Source organism: Bactrocera latifrons, unplaced genomic scaffold (assembly GCF_001853355.1).
Source record: "Bactrocera latifrons isolate USDA-ARS-PBARC rearing strain unplaced genomic scaffold, ASM185335v1 scaffold_64, whole genome shotgun sequence".
Lineage (NCBI taxonomy): Eukaryota > Metazoa > Arthropoda > Insecta > Diptera > Tephritidae > Bactrocera > Bactrocera latifrons.
Window position 1 is genome coordinate 521,615 of NW_017537312.1, and position 18,173 is coordinate 539,787.

General features: G+C 35.5%; 1 protein-coding gene across 7 annotated transcripts in view; it reads left to right on the top strand.

Moving 5' to 3' along the window:
• The first annotated feature begins 10,842 nt into the window (after positions 1-10,842).
• The window catches only part of LOC108975395 (tachykinins), a 38,658-nt gene continuing 31,327 nt past the window's right edge, over positions 10,843-18,173 (top strand). For 5 of the 7 annotated variants that reach the window (XM_018943861.1, XM_018943865.1, XM_018943867.1 and 2 more), the window contains exon 1: positions 11,158-11,263. The gene's annotated coding sequence lies outside the window, so the exon portion shown is untranslated. The other 2 variants (XM_018943862.1, XM_018943863.1) reach the window with 2 other exon arrangements.

An 18,173-nucleotide genomic window follows, 5' to 3' on the forward strand; every position in this document is an offset into this window, starting at 1 on the left:
TGAATTTGATCTTTGAGTGTTGCTGGGAGAACTAATGTTGTTAGTGTTTATGGTGGTGGAAGAGTCAACGTTAGTGTTTGTTGTTTCTATATTTTCGTTGGAGTTGGACGCTATTGAAGTATATGTGTTATTGGATAGAGATGCTGGTGTTGTTTGTTCCTTATGCATTTTTATTGCTTCGCGCATGGAACATTTCTTTATTGTTTTAATTTTTATTATCTCTTTTGCTTGCAAGAATTTGGTACAGTCTTTAGAGGATGATGCGTGTTGTTGGAAACAGTTGATGCAAAAAATGCGTTCGCAATCAGATGGGGCATGGGGGGGGGGCGAGTGAACAAGTAACACAAAGAGGGGAACGATTACAGCGCTTTGCTATATGACCAAGAAGTTGGCCATTTTTGCAGCGCATTGGCAAAGGAATAGTTGGAAAGGGGTTTGGCCAAGTCAGTAGCTCCCATCACTACGAATTTGGGGTCGTCAACTTTTATATCTGGGAGTTCTGGACAATCCATAACCGAAACACTTTTATCAGTTTTACGTTTTTTTTTACCAGGTCCTGTATCGAATACGGCGAAACGATTCGCCTCAATAATTTGAGGCCCAGGGGCCATTATGCACGAGAAACACTGATGCACACTTTTAATAAGATCCTGCGCGCGAACAGTAAAAGAGCAAAGTAAGGAATAAAGGATTAAATGTACATAAAAAATCCGAAAAGAAGAAACAGAAAATGTCGAAAAAACCAAAAAAGACACGTCTTATCGGCGCGAGAGCTAGTCGATGACTGTGAGTGCAGTATGTAGCGGTGCATTATCGAGTTACAGAATAGCTTCGCGCAAACGAAGCATAACACTTAAATATATTACTTTTTGACAGTTTGCTTTGGTTTGGCGTGGTTTTTTCGGTCCAGGTTCACTTTGCCACGATATTCGGCCGATTAATCGTCTGTTTCCGGGTCATAAGCATGGATAGTCAGAAGGCATTGTTCTACAGACGTTAACGCGACGCTCTTTTTCGAAAAAATTTAGTGATTTTGTAGCCAATCGTTTCGTTTTCATTTTTCCTAGACCCAAATGATATTTCAAAATAAGATAAGATTCTGACGTTGATCATCAGTTAATGTTGTGGACCGCATTGGATGTGGCATATTTGAATTATTTGTACCAATCAAAACACTTGCCTGTGGTTTATATGCCAACATATATAAGGAAGGGCTAAGTTAGGGTGCAACCGCACATTTTATACTCCTGCAACTTGCAAAAATTCAAGGCAGGGAAAAACTGTAAGGCGTGAGCATTTTTATATATACAAATACTGTAGAGAACTCATACACTGACAGATGTATAAGGTTTGTTAGAAAAACGAAAATATTTATATGTAGTATATGGGAGTTGGGGTAGTATCGAGCCGATTTTATCTACTTACCCCAATAGCACATAATATTAACATGCCTTAGTATGTGTAGAGCAAAGTCAGTCGGATGTTCGGAAATCCTAATATTAGTTATATAGGGGCTGGGTCAAGTTTTGGCCCAAATTTATAAACTTTGAGTAAAAGGATACACTGTTACGAGTAAAACACGCTCTCTGATTTCCATTGATATAACTCACGTATTGACCAATATATGCTGTTTAAAGCACACGGAAGTTCGAAAATCTTTATGTTGGATATACGGAGGCCAAAGGTAGTATTGGACCGATTCAATCCATTTTTGATATACAGAGTTACAATAGTCAGAAAAGCATTCTCTCTGCATTTCAATTATATATCTCGGACATTGACTAATATTTTCGATCAAAAATCAACTGCTGGTACTGGGGTCCAAATATTCGATACCTGCGAACTTGAACAGGTTTTGTTGGATTTGAACTCTTTTGGTTATAAGATGGCATACACTAAAGGTATTATTCGTATAAAGTTGTATCTCTTTACAATTAATGAGTTGTAATTCGAATGTAATGGAAAGAATCAAATGGAATTTAAAATTGTGTTATATGGGAAGCAGGCGTGGTTGTTTGTACGATTTCCTGCATTTTCGTGCTGTGACATAGGAATATGCAGGGAATATCACTTACCAAATTTTGTGAAAATCGGTAGGTCGGGCCCCGTGATGTGGGATTTTCCCAAAAAGTGGGCGGTGCCACGTTCGTCGTCTAATTTTCACACCGACTCGCATAAAGCGCTTTCATACCATCTCGGAAGTAAAACTTAATATATCTCGCGTACTTCTTCTTCTTCTTTACTACTACCAGAGCCGAGTTAAAAACAGCGCGCCAGTCGTTTCTTTTTTTCGCTACGCCAATTTGATATTCCAAGCGAAGCCAGGTCCTTTTCCGCTGGGTCCTTCCAACGGAGTTGAGGACTTCCTCTTCCTCTGCTTCCCCCGCGGGTACTGCGTCAAATACTTTCAGAGCCGGAGTGTTTTCGTCCATTCGTATAACGTGACCTAGCCAGCGTAGCCGTTGTCTTTTAATTCGCTGAACTATGTCAATGGCGTCGTAAATCTCATATGGCTAATTGTTCCATCGAATGCGATATCAATATCATACGCGATCCCGATCCTGACGGAGCTTGTGGTGTTGCTCAACTTCAGTTTAAACAGCCGTATTAGTTTTGCGGGGATACCAAATTCAGACATCTCGGCATAAAGGCAGCTCCTTTTCGTGCTGTTGAAAGCAGCTTTGAAATCGACGAGAGATGGTGTGTGTCGATTTTCCTTTCACGGGTCGGACTAAATCACCTTTGGGGTTCTACAAGAGTATGCTCCGGTCTTGAAACCTTCTGTAAGCCGCCACAGTTGTTCGTAGAATTTTTGAGCATTACCCCAGTCGGCCAGCTTATCAAGCTCTTCGTACTCACACATTTTGGCCTCTTTATTTTTCTGTCTGCAAATGCGTCTCGCTTCCCCCTTCAACCAGCGGTATCTATCCCATTCCGCACGTGTTGTGGTCGATCGTAACGTTGCGAGAGCCTCTTTTCTCTCCGCTGCGACGCGGCTCTTCTCGCTGTACCAGCTTTCACAAAACCAATGGTTTCGGTAGCAGCTACTCGTAAAGAGCTTGAAATGATTCTTTGTATCGGATAACTGTAATATATAGCTTCCATATGAACTGAACAATCAAAATCAAGTCCTTGTGTGGAAAACTGCTTTATTGGACGAGGTACCTTCGAGAAATCGGGCATTGAATATTATACAAGGCAACGGTACAGTCTGAAAATAAATTGGTCATATCGAACTACTATAGCATTTAACTGCCATACAAACTGATCTTTTGATCAATTTCGTTAATGGAAACTTTTTTACTTTGGGAAGGCTATTCTAGCGACCCAAGTTAACGTTTTTTCTTGTTTTGATTACAATGACTTTCAAATATAAACTAAGTTTGATAAAATAATAAATTTTTTTTTTAAATATACATTCTTATGTACATCAAAATTTCATATTTCATATATTTCATATTTGAGTAATTCATTTATTTTATATAATTATATAATTTATACATTTGTATATATGTATGTATTATTGATAATACGTATTCAACGTTTAGTGCGACTTTACGTATACGCAACATCACACTCATCCCCATACAAATTGTTGCTCATACGCCAGAGATAAAATAACGTTAACATTCAATTACTCAATTAAAGTAAATATTAAAATAGAAATTAATCAAAAGATTGTATTATTTGTGATACAAACGATTTTGGTTATTTCCTTCAGCCATGTGTACGAAATTATGAAAATTATATACAAGCGACGTTCTACTCTTCACCTTACCAACTGTTACCTATGCGCCCCATACAATATGAAATTAAATAAAAATTTAGGATTTCTTTGACTATTTAAGATTGGTGGATTAAATTTTAGGCTGGAAGGAAATCAATCAATACCGTTCTTCATCGCAGACGCTATAGTTTAGTTTGGAAAATCAGATGCAACTTCCTCAACATTTTGGAATCACAGGCGGTTGGGAAGCTTACCTACCATACTTACTTTACGACTTACTACATTAATCTTTTCGTTTATCTTCCTTCGAAATTTTAAAAATTAAAATAAAAGTTTGGCAGACTCGAAGTCTGAGGTATTCGATCAATTTTGTTATCGATAATAAATTTGAATATATGAAATGAATAACACTGCATCGTTTAAGATAAATAGGATGGCAGTATTTTCATTTAACCAAACATCAATAAAATCATTTTGTGGCTCGATACATTTTTCTTTTGGTAAAAATGTAGTAGTATTTGTTGCAAATAACGATGGTACAATATTAATAATTTTAAAGAAAACATACAGAAATTTCAAATTTAATGGGGAGTGTTTATTATCATTCGAAAGAACATTTTTTGTAATAAAGTTGAACGATTTGTAAACGTTGTTGAAGCGTAGGTCTTTGATAAAATACCAAACAATACTGAACAAAAATAACATGAGAGCTTAACACGATTCATGGGTGATCTGTCTAAAAAGGGCTATTAAAAAAATATCTATACTTGGATCACCCCTTATATAAAAGCATATTTCCTAATGAGTCAATTTCGCTTCACCTAAGTCGAACACCCTCATTGGCTTAATTTTCTGCAACCAATCGGTCGGCCGCCAGTAATTAAGTAATAAATCCCATTTAATTGCTTGAATGGTTCGGCAAACAGTTCAGCTTTCATTTATCATTTACTAGCAATAATTTCTTTGTTTATACCCGACTATTGCTTTCATGGGCCGTCAGCGCGACTATCCAAAATATCCCTGTAATATTTTAATAAATAAAGCAAAGCTGCATACGAGTATACATACGCACATACATTTATATACAAAGTGTGATTGCGGTGGTTAACAATTGTTAGATTTAACGCTATCTGCTGGTGTATCTATGATGCTCATATACGCATGCATGTGTGTATTTGTGCAGATAAAGCTATGCGCTTGTCATTTGTAACATTGAGTCGCCTTATCGGTACTTGCACTTCCTTCCTGCTCTTGTAAAATAGCGAAATATTACCATTTATGATTGGGAAAGTATGTGCGTAGTTGCAAACATGTGCCTCTGCTGCCACACTTTCTGTCAGTTGCGATGCTAGTCTCACCACAGTGTTTTATGAATTTTCCGCTTTGGACTGATTTCATATTATATTTAATTTTGCGTTCTAACGCTTTGTCAGCAAGCCAACAAATTTAATTAATATTTTATTATTATTTTTATTACCCTTTTATTTTGCTTATTGATTTGCTCGTTAAAGCTAATCATATACATGAGAGTAATTTCACTTATAGACATAAATATATATAGCGCAGAAATTATTTATGTCAAGGGAGGTGAGGGTGATTATCCACTTAAAGCATGCATAATTCGCGTAGCAGTTCCTTTATGGTGGGAAACCAATCGCTATACAGGGTTGCGTTCCCCCCATCCTCAAAGCAGCTGCAGAACGCACAAGCTCATCGAGGCTCATTTGACGGCTAATCATCTGTTCTATGCACTCCTGCCCAATAGCGATGTAATGTTGTAAGATGAGATCGCTTTAAGTACAACGATTGCTGAGGATGACAATAATTATTGTGAAGATTGAGTTAGAGGTTAATCTAAGCAAACTGACAGATGGTGGAAAATGATCGGAAAGGTTCCAAGGTTGTAGACATTTTGATACGCGGTCAATAGACACTTTAATCTGCCTTTCGACGTTTTCGTGTAGTCAGTGTACCACTTAATAGTTCTATCGCTTAGTAATATGTCAAGAATGGAGTTACTCCGTTCGTCAGCCGTACTGCCGAGGGTAACTTTAAACTTATTTGTGCTGTTTGCCCTTGGGAGACGAGACCTTCTTTTCGTAAACGTGAAAATAGTCGTTTTCGGCGGGTTGATATTCACTCCAAACGTACTCCACCATTCCTTTGCCCGACCTGATCCCCATGACAGCGGATACCATTATTGGTTTGTTACCCACGACAGTGCTACATAATTAGAAGGAAATACTCCACCCTGCGGGCAACCTGTTGCCATTTCGAGATGAATCTTATTATCTCCTATAATGATCTCAGCTATTCTAGTGCGCAGTACGGCTTCTAACAATCTGCGTACTGGTTTTACCACATTTAAATACTGAAGTGCTTTTGTTACACTTTCATGAGACGTATTGTCAAAAGCAGCTTATATGTCTAAGATTTTGATGTTCTTTCTAAAACTTTCTCTTTATTCTCAAAAAAGAAATTTCTGCGTTTGACCTTTTAGTTATCAATGTTTTGACTTTTAAACCAACACGAAATGTTATTTTCAAATTTTCTTCCTTTGCTGAAAGAAATAAATTTTTTAAATTATCGATATCATTTTATCAATATTGTCAGTCTTGTGCTTTCTTTCTTCTTTTTTAAATTTTATTACCAATCGAGATACTTTAACAATATCTTCAGAGTTTAATTTTGGCGATTACTTGTATAACTCATGTAATGTCAGAAATCGTATTTTTCGGCGTTGAAAAAAAATCGAGAAAACTTTAATATTTTTAAACAAATCTTTAAATTACGTTTTCTATTTACTTCCTTTGGTGAGTAACGAATACTTCACAAGTACAATTTTCGTTATCGATAAAAATCGATATTTGGTTGTAGAAAGCTTTTTTCCGAATTGATATTTCTAACTATAGAATAAGGGAACTAATATGTATTTATGTGGACCTTATTTAAATAGTTTAAACAATCGAATTGTGAATATATGTATATGAGTATAATCCTCCTATTTTTATCCTCCTACGAGTCCCACGCTATAAAAAGCTTCACACAAAGTAATTTAAAAGTGCACGTATTTAAACATTTGTACTAAACGATAGCAAAGTTTGTAGGCAAAATCGAAAATTTCCGCGCAGGTGCATACCCACACACAATACGCATGCAATTCAGAGAAACACCGTTACTTCCTTGCGAGTTGAAGGACGTCGTGCAACCAATGAAATGTGAACTTTTCCAACTTTGATCTGAAGAGAAAAGAACAAAAAGTAAAAGGGATGTAGTAAAAATTAATTTTTTTTGTATTTTTCATTTCGCATGTGTGTGTAAGTAAGCGCGTTTGGATATAGCTTACTAACACAAGGCAATCAAACGGTTTCGTACTCGTAGAAATCGCATGAAATATTCATTATTCTATATCTATGAGTGGAGTGTTGGCCTTGCTGGCAGCCAGCGTGCTTGAGTCCCAGCTTTAGATGCTTGTAGAAAGCAACTTTGTGTTGTTGCATTGGCCAACGCTTAACTAAACGCTATGCAGCCAACAATCTGGCAAGTCTGCGAGCCTACAGTCCACATATGTAAATTCTATATTAAAACACGGACACATACGTACTCACTCAAACATATGTACACATTCGTATATGCATATATTATATAACATATTTATGTAGTGACGCAAATGTTAATGTAAATGAGTGAAGAGTTAGATGGCTGGTCGTTCAGCTTTAAAAAGTTGTCAGCGTTATTTTTATTTTGTTGTTGTTGGATTTCCGTATTATTTCAGCTAATGTTGTGGGCACTTACTCAGTTGGTAGAAGCACTTTTGAGAGTGTTAGTGGGCCTTAACTATTACTATTTTTATTTTGAGTAGACTAAATTATATTTATAACGGGTAGGGAGGGTTAAGTTCGGGTACAACCGAACATTTTATACTCTTGCAACTTGCAACAATCAAATCACTTAAGGTGTAAAATGTCAACCAGAAGATCAGAATCCAAACACTTTTATATACATATATCCCATATATCGACATATTATTATAAGAAGAATGAAAATCATTATATGTACTATTATATGGGACAAAGTCAGCCGGATGTTCGAAAGTCCTGGTAACAGGTATATGGAGTTAGGTCAAGTATACACCCAATTGTATCTATTTTAGGCATAAAGATACACACGCTCTCTTATTTACACTGGGATAACTCTCATATCGGCCGATATATGCGATACAAAATCACCCGGAAGTTCGAAAATCTTTATATTATATTTACTACGGGAAGTATTGACCCGATTCAACCCATTTTTGATACACAGAGATATTATTGCTAGTAAAGGATTCTCTCTGAATTTTAATTATATATCTCATACATTGACCAATATTTTTATATTGAGGATACTAACCTTTTTAATTATTATTTTTTTAATATAAGTATATACACGTATACCTTTTAATGTTTTTCAATTGATATTAATTAAAATTTTCTGCGATGTATTAGCTTCAAATACGGCATTGGAGTTAACCTATATAACCTTTCTTGACATATAGAAGTATAGTAAATTTGTAAGCGATAATTTGAGGCGATAAACTCAGTGGCCGTCCAAAAGAGCTGTTACAGATTAAAACTTAGAACACTTCACCAATGGATTTTGGATGACCTTAAAATAAAGTTAATCGCGAGAGTTGACACTGTAAATATAGTAAAGGATTGCTTTGGACCATTAATGAAATTCGAGAGAGTCCAAGATGTCTGAAATACCTCACATTCTCGAATCTGGCCGTCAATGACAATTTCCATCTTTTCAGACGCCAAGGAAATATTTGCTGAAAAAAAATTAAGCAACAATGAAAAGGACTCTTTTGAAGCAAATACAGCATTTACTCTAAAAATTGTTATTGTCTTCAGTAGCAAGTAAGTATAATTAATAATAAATTTGAATGTTGATAAAAAACATTTGATTTTCCTTATTAAAATTAAAAAACTGCTATATCAATTGTTATAAAATTTAAGCACATACTCAGAATTTACTGTTGTACGTTGATCCAGTGGTATGGTTTTCGCAAATCTAGTTTTCGTGAACAATTTACATATGTTCGATTCGGCTCATCTGGAAACACCCTTACTGTTTACTTTTGGGCTCATACGAGTACGTGTGAAACCCTGTCATGCTGTCATATTCGTGTTTCGGAGAACTGCTATCGTATTTTTTAACATTTCTCTCAACCCATCGACATGAACCCGTTTTGAGCGACCGACAAATAGTTTGGCATTAAACGGTAATCAAATTTTTTGCTGTCAAATGTTCATAAGAAATTTGCCTTGGAGTGATCTACAAAGTGAACAAATGGGTTTTTCTTCAAAATCAATTTATTTTATTCAAAATAGAATCCTTCTGCTTCAATACAGCTTTTTGCACGTCCAAAATCATTTCGAACGAGTGTTTTAGCTCGTTGCCTGTTATGGCGCCAGTATGCGGGTGCAAGCCTTTTGAGTGACCTCTACGTCTGCATAACGCTTTCCTTCCATGGGCAAATGCATTTTTCCGAAAAGGAAGAAGTCGCACGGTGCCATATCAGGTGAATACGGGGAGTGATTAAAATATGATTTTTGGTCAAATAATTGGTTACAAGCGTCGATTGATGAGACGACGCTTTATCGTTCAACAAACGCCAACTTTAATCTTCGCGATATTCGGACCGAACAAGTCGAATACGGCGCACCAAACGCTTCAAAACTCCAAGGTAGAATACCGCATTAACGTTTTGGCCGGGTGGAACAAATTTTTTGTGGACAATACCTTTGGAATCATGAAAACAAAACAGCATTGTCTTCACTTTCGACTTCACCATGTGCGATTTTTTGGGTTTTGGCTCGGCCGGTGCCTTCCATTCAGCACTCTGGCGTTTCATTTAGAGATCATTTTAGAAACACCACCAGTCAGATTATTGTAAAAGAAGTTTTGGCCTTTTTGACCTCTTAAATTATGTTCTTCGAATGTTAGATTCTGAGCAATTTTTGGTCGACAGTCAATTTGTGCGGAACAAACCGTGCACACACCTCTCCTAAGCGCATGTGAAGTTGACCTAAAATGCTTGCGATTTCATTCCATTTTTTTGGCCAAGATGAATATTTAAGTTACTGTAAGGAGCACAAAAGATCAAACTTTACTATAAAGTTGTGAGTTATCAGATTGCAACACTAAGGTTCCCCTTATATACCTACATATATTATAATAAATAATAATTCCAGACTATAGGAGGAACGTTTTGCCAGAAAAAATTAAATCTTTAACGCGATTTCCCTCCATTCCTGTGGGATTCCGGCCTTCTCCACTATTGAAACCCAAAACAATATTCCTTACTTATTTACTATTAACATTATTTTCGTATTTTAAATCTGAATGTCTCACAATATGTAGGCATTGAACGCTACCGCGCATGCTCGTGGAAATTCATTCATAGTTTCAAAAGCACAGAGCAACAACTAAACATTGTCATTTAACAATTTGAAATATGTAGTAACTCAGACTCTATCGGCAACTAGCAATTCGTTGTAACTTTTCCTTTTTATATGCAAGTAGAGACTATAGTACATGTATGTAATTTTCCTATTCAACAGGTACCAATAGCCACACATACACGTACGCACAGAAACATGCGAGGGTTGCTAACAATGTTGCATGGTTTTGGGCGTTAATGGCTTGTTTAAGCAAGGTTTTATGATACATAAAGCCAATTGTTGATGCTACAACAACACTACCAACAAGTGGCACCATAAAACCGCCGCAACACAGTTAAAGAACTCATTACAATGGCACAGTATATTAAATATGGTGTTGTTGTAGCTTCTGTACGTTTTCCATTCGTATATATATATATCCACATCGCCTATATCTATCGTGTCACCATTTGTACATCCGTCGTTGTCTCTTTCAACGCCGATTCATCGGTGTCCATTCGCGTTTGTGCGCGCCAACGCGACCGTCTAGCGGCGAACGCGCGCATACACAAACACAACAACAGGCCACCACTCACCACTCACCAGTCGCACAGTCAACGCATTCAGTGCATTCGACGCGTCTTCGGTGCCACCTCGGCTACCGCGGCTGCCATCGCTGTCGTTGGCGTTCTGTGTGGCTCGCTGATTTGCCTTATTCGCCGCAGATATTTAACATCCTGTTCCGTTTGATCTGGCATTCAGTTGTTGCATACTCGTCAGCGTGTTCACATTAGTGCTGTCAGAAAAGAGGGCGGACACAAAATTTTAAATAAAATCAAATGTGGCAAAAGAAAAAGCAACATTGTTAAAAAGTCAGTCAAACGGTTCTGAGTTTCGAAATTTTTGAATTTGATTTTTGCTTTAAAGTGCGATAAAAAGACAAATTTAATCAAATTACTGTAGTTTTGTGTATGTGCAAATTAAAAAGGTAAATAATTTGCGTAAAGTCAAAACTGTAAAGAATTCAAAACTGAACTTTTAATATATTTTAAGTGTGCACAATAAAATTTTCAAAAAATTCTTGAAAACTGTCGCGGTTTATTCTCAGGTACGTGCTCAAGAGTTTTTAGTTGATTTGGGAATTTCAAAATTGACAATGTTTACTTTTTTTAATTTTAATAAATGTTTAATAAGGACAAATTTTTTTTTGTATTTCTAATCAAATTTCAACTTAATTTTTTAATATTTATAATGCGCTTTAATGAACCAACCAGTCGGTCGACCAGTTTTTGCCATTTTTCCGCTGAAGACATTATTCCATCAGTGTAAAACTTTTTTTTTCTCAACAAAAAACTGCGACAAGTAATTTTCACAGACTTCTCTTGGAGTAAAGTTCTCTATTAAGGGAGTTATGCAGCAAAACTTTCCAGCCGAGCTCTCCCAATTTTTGCCGAGCCAACAAAGATGTGTGGGGTCTAGCGTTTTCCTGATGGAAGACGAARYCCTTTCTGTTGATCAGTTCTGGCCGTTTTTTTTTGATTGCTTGCTTCAATCTCATTAGTTGTTGACAGTAAAATGCAGAACTAATCGTTCGACCAGGCTGGAGCCGCTCATAATGGATAATTACTTTCCAATCCCACAAAACCTTTCCAGGCGTCTATTCTGGCTTTGCGTCCATTTGTTGAAGCTCACGCCCACGCTTGGACCATGACCTTTATATAACCCAGTTTTAACCAATATTTGAGTTTTGTTTCACTCACGTACCATTTTATAACGTTTTTCATTCTTCCCCCCTGTGAATTTCAGAAAATGTTGTTACGTTATTTTGCATTTTAGGTGACGATATATTTGTGTCTAAAAAATATCAATTTATATATATAAATCATATCAGGATTTTCGAACATCCGACTGATTTTACTCTATATGATTGATTTTACACCTTAAAGTATTTCCCTGGCTTTGATTATTGTAAGTTGCAAGAGCTTAAAATGTTCGGTTGCATCCCCTTAGCACTTCTGCTACTTGTTTAATTTTTGATTTTTTTTCGGTTCAACAGCAGTTTAATTAAAAACTATTGTGCTTTTAGGAAATGTTTAATAAAATAGGCCTAATATTGTTTCTCTGTGTGGTAAAATATTATTATTCACTGAAATTTTCACTTTAAAAACGTATGAAACAATTTAAAATCATATGAATAGAAAAATATGACAATCTGCTCTGTGATTATTATGGAGAAACAGAATACTTTTACACGTAGCTGAATAAATATCAATCCAATCCTTAAAAATTCAAAAAAAATACAGATTGTTTAGCCGAACTTCTTTAGCTTTTTTTGAAATGCCTCGGTGATCATTCTTTGTCTAGAAGAGTGAATTTCGGGAATTTTTTGACGATTGAAAAAAAAATTAATTTTTTAAATTTAATTTTATGAGTATGATAACCGAAAAAACGGCAATTTTTAGAAAAAAGAAATTATATATTTTTTGAACAATAAAAAACGAAACTGAGTCAGTGATTACGGCCTTCTCTTTGGACGAAATCTATAAAAAATGTTCCCCAAATTTTGGAGTTTTTGGCTTGCAAATATTTGTTTTTTGATCATATAAAAACCGCATGTAGAATTATATACAAAGCAGGCAGAAAAAAACTTCATGATAATCGGTTGAGAGGTTGTAATTCCAAAATTTTTGTTTTAAATCAATACATAGTATAAAAGAGTCGATTTTTCTGTTCCTATGCCCTTTTGTATGCTTAAATCTTTAAAACTACGCTACAGGTTTTGAAGCGGTTTTTTAATAGATAGAGTGATTGAAGAGGAAGGTTTATATGTATAGCATCCATTAAATAGTGAAGATACTGATATATTTGAGTTTTCTATTGTGATGCCGTAAATATAATAATTTAATTTTTTCCCCTTACGTTGCAAACGGCACTGAACTCTACGAGATTAATTAAATTCATGTACTAATTGTTGTACATAATGAAAAGGTCTATAGAAAACTTCGCGATGGTATATGTCTATCTCTTATGAATATCTGACAATAACATTTTTTTGTCATTTACTTTTTAGGACAAATAATGTCTAAGCGATTTTAACCGCATTTACAGCATTAGTTATCCAATTAAAAACATCTGATCAGCATTTGATTTAAATGAATATTTCGAAAACATTAGAGATTTAAAAATTGCGGGACGTAGCGCTTGCGCGGTACAGGACGGTTGGGACGGTGGGAGCGTGCCTATAAATTACGCGTCAGAGGCCGCGGTTCTGCCTATAGCACTTTGAATTTAGCAGCGATCGGACGCTTCTAGATTATTATCGGAGCTTTCTAGATTTAGGATTTATTTAAACGATGAAGTATATGCGTAGTATTTCAAACTGATCTTTCCTCAAAAATAATAAAATTGCTAAATATTTGGAATAGTAGAATAGATGCAATAGAATGCAATGGATTATAACTGACTCAGTAATCAGTAGATGAATCAAAAGATATAACCTTACCAGCCAACGTTTTCGTCTTTCTACGCTTGAATACCGGTTCATCATGCAGTCCACTGTAATGTCTGTCGATTGAACTCCAGTGTAAAATGATGGAGCCGTATTTCTATTGGCACACACCCATGCAAAAATTCGGTTTTATTACGATTAAAGAGATGCACTCCTCAGAATCAAAAATTCGTTGTTTTTGTTAGACTGTGCACTTGCGAGGCACCCACTTTGCACAGAGCTTTCGCCTCTTTAGGGCATCCACTATCTTCATTATAATCGGTGATCAACCTCTTTCCATCGGTTGATTCTCCCCAAAAAACAATGTTTTATTAACACACGAAATGCTTTTATGATACATTTTTCGAATTCGAAATATGAGAAAAAATAGTTGACTAGAATATTCGTTTAAGGGATCGTCTCAGTGTGACTCTCCGAAAAATCATTGGCTTTCGCGATTTTTGTTTTTAATGTTGAAATTAATATAGTAATATATATTATAAATAAATGCATTCATGACGAATATAAAATCGTTTTTCTTATTTATTGGGTGGATATTAGTTAAATAAATTCTTGAAATGACACGTAAAAAAAGGTCCTGAACTAAAACAAAAATTTCAAGAAGATTATTAATCTGTAGGAAAGTCGCTGACGCGTTCAAAAAACAAAATTCTCCCATAGCGCGATAAATAACGACGTTAAAAATGTTCTCTCCAAATTGGAGCTATATACTACAAAATTCTTCTTTTGAGAGTGAAACCCGTTTTCAAAAATACCATTCTGAGAAAACGCGTTTAAGATTGTCGACGTAATAATTTGAATTTCGATTTAAAAATTTGAAATAAGTATATTATTCAATAATGGAACCAAAAAATCAATATTCTAAAATTTCAGGCTCAGACGATCCCTTAAGACGGATGTGCTAAAGGGAGAAATGTTTTAACTTTTAAAATTATATCTATATATATAAATTTAATTTAAATAGCCATTTATGACGGTCCGATATTTTGCCGAATTATTCCCTCAGCTTTTGAGATATCGATCTGAAAATTTGTACTTGTTCTTTTTTTCTTGTCCATATTTGTCGAAATCGTTGATATCAGACAACTATTGCATATAGCTGCCATGTAAACTAATCGATCGAAGGAAAGTGTTCGTGTGAAAAACCGTTTTATAAATACCGAACAATCAGAATCACGTTTTTGTGAAGGAAATATTTTTTATTTGAGAAGATATCTGAATGAAGATATCGAACCTCCAAAGCATATAGCAGCTAATTAAACTGATTGATTCATTATCGATCGAGCCATTTAATTTGAAAATTTTTATTTGAAAATATACATACACACATACATATGTTCACGAAACTAGACAACGTTTCTTTCCCAAAGTAAACCTATATTATCTGCGAACATATTGCTAACATAGAACCATTTAAGCATATAGCTGCCATTCAAAGTAACCAATCACAATCAATTCAAAGATCTGCTTATTATGTATTTTAGTTTATGTGCAACTCGACTCAATAAAAACCCACTACAAAAAATGGTCAGAAATATAATGATAAGGAGATCACCCAGTAATTAGATTTCCAAAATTGCTTTACTACTGTGCTTCCGAATTCTTATGATGCCGGTGTCATAATGGTTTACTATATTGTAGTTCATAATTTTTAATAAGATACATGTCTACATATATTACGTGTAAGTACTTTTACTCATTTTAATGAACAACAAAACAAATAATTATGGTTAATGAAATAATCGCTTTGTTTAACCAATCGACAGTTAAACATATTAAAATAAATGGCAGCATATAAACCAGGACTAATTAAATAGCAATTATATTTTGGAATATCACTGGAACGCCCACGATTATCGTGCAGCTAAGGCGTCGTCACGTGACTCCAGTCCACCGAATTTATTAAAAAAGGCAGGTTTACAAATAAATTAAAACTCATTATGGGTTGGCTTAATATCGCTTTCAAACCGCATTTTTAACCAGCAGCACATTAGCGGTACGGATATAACCGTTGTATTTAAATGTCCACCGATTAGCAAGTAAACAAGCCCATATTTGCATACATACAAATCAAACTGCGAGCAAATATATTTTCTTCTTAAAATAAATTATGAGTTTTATTTATTGAATATTATAAAATTGTTTCTCTTTAATATGCAACAAATATCTGCATGTTTTGGTTTCTATGTATGTATATTAACATGACTTTTAATTGAAACACAATTTAAAACGAACAATGGAATACATGAAAAATCGATTGCATACATATCACTATAGTCAGATTGTTGTAAATCAGCAGGTTTAATGTACATATCCCCTAGACCACTAAAGCTGCACTAGCCAAACTCGCTTAGAATAATTCTTCTAGGAGGATAACCCCCGCTCTCTCCCCATACAACGTACTGCTAAAAACTACTAAAAGCGCTATAAATGAATAACTAAATAAGGTATAGACATCAATGTTTACCCCCGAAATGATATGAAAGTATCCGAGCCAGTGTAAAAATTAGACTCCGCCCACTTTTAGGTAAAGGTCCTTTCCAGTGTACAAATCAAGAGCAATAAATATAACCGGATAAAAGATTGCACGAATATGCTTTTAGCGTATGACCATAAATCCAACAAAAACAGTACAAGCCTCTAGGTACCGAATATTTGAACCCCAGAACCTACATATAGTTGACATTTTACTGCAAAGTTTGAAATATATAATTGAAATTCATTCTGTGTGCCATTAATGGGTTGAATCGGGTAAATACTTCTCTTTGCTTCCATATCTTCTTCTTCTTCTTCTTAATTGGCATAGACACCGCTTACGCGATTATAGCCGAGTTAACAACAGCGCGCCAATCGTTCTTTTTTTCGCTACGTGGCGCCAATTAGATATTCCAAGTGAAGCCAGGTCCTTCTCCACTTGGTCCTTCCAACGGAGTGGAGGTCTTCCTCTTCCTCTGCTTCGCCTTCGGGTACTGCGTCGAATACTTTCAGAGCCGGAGTGCTTTCGTCCATTCGTATAACATGACCTAGCCAGCGTAGCTGCTGTCTTTTAATTCGCTGAACTATGTCAATGTCGTCGTAAATCTCATATAGCTCATCGTTCCATCGAATGCGATATCAATATCATCGGCATACGCCAGCAGCTGTACACCCTTATAAAAKATTGTACCTGCTCGATTAAGTTCTGCAGCTCGAATTATTTTCTCCAGCAGCAGGTTGAAGAAGTCGCACGATAGGGACGGGGACTTGTCTGAAACCTCGTTTGGCACGAACGGATCGGATAGGTTCTTCCCGATCCTGACGAAGCTTTCGGTGTTACTCAACTTCAGTTTACACAGCCGTGTTAGTTTTGCGGGGATACCAAATTCGGACATCGTCGCATAAAGGCCTTTTTGTCCTGTCGAATGCAGCTTTGCTTCCATATACCTAATACACAGATTTTCGAACTTCCAAGTTACTTTATATCGGCCAACATGTGAGTTATCTCAATGAAAATGAGAGAGCGTGTTTTACTGATAATAGTGTTGCTTTGTGCCTAAAATAGATAAAGTTGGGTGGCGAACCTTGACCTATCGCCCATATAAAATAATAGTGGATTTTAGAACATTCGGCTGACTTCACGTCATATGATTGATGATGCTATGTGAGTTACCTTAATGAATCTCAGGGAACATTTTATTACAATGTGGCACGTTAATAGTATGTGGTCGTGGTGAAAATATATAAAATCGGGTCGATATCACCTACACTCTCCCATATACATACTACTTAAAAAGATTTTCATTATTCCGAATAAGTCGGTAAGTTCATGAGTTAGGTATATACATATATATATATCTGTCTCTTATACACATCTAGATGTGTATAAGAGACAGCACCTACACTCTCCCATATACATACTACTTAAAAAGATTTTCATTATTCCGAATAAGTCGGTAAGTTCATGAGTTAGGTATATACATATATATATATAATTGCTTGGATTCTGACCCTCTGGTTGAAGCGTTGCACCTTAAGGTATTTCCCTGGAGTTAGTGTATCAATGAATTATGATCTATCTATTACTTATTGAAAAACTAATATGTAAATTCATTGCGTCCTACTTTATTTTATAATATTTTTATTTTTGTTGAATAAAAAATTAAATATAACTGTTAGGTAATAATAATAATTCTTGTAAGACGTTAAAGATGCTGACGCAAGCAAATTTACACTTATTAAACGCATTTAGAAGTGTAAGTGGTGTGTGTGGGAGCATTTGTGTGTGCTAAAGTATCATTACTTATGCGGTTATATGAACTATGAGTAAATTATTATAATTTCATTTGCTCTAAAAGCAAAGGCGAAGACGAAGTAACCGAAATGAATCTCCTGACACTGAATAAAAGTCAGGTGTGTATGCATTTAACCTGCTAAGAAGGTTCAAGTCAACAAAGCACGTTCATTGAGCATCTGTAGGTGCTAATTTTGAAATCATAAATGAGCCAATGGAGAAATTGTTAAGGATTATATG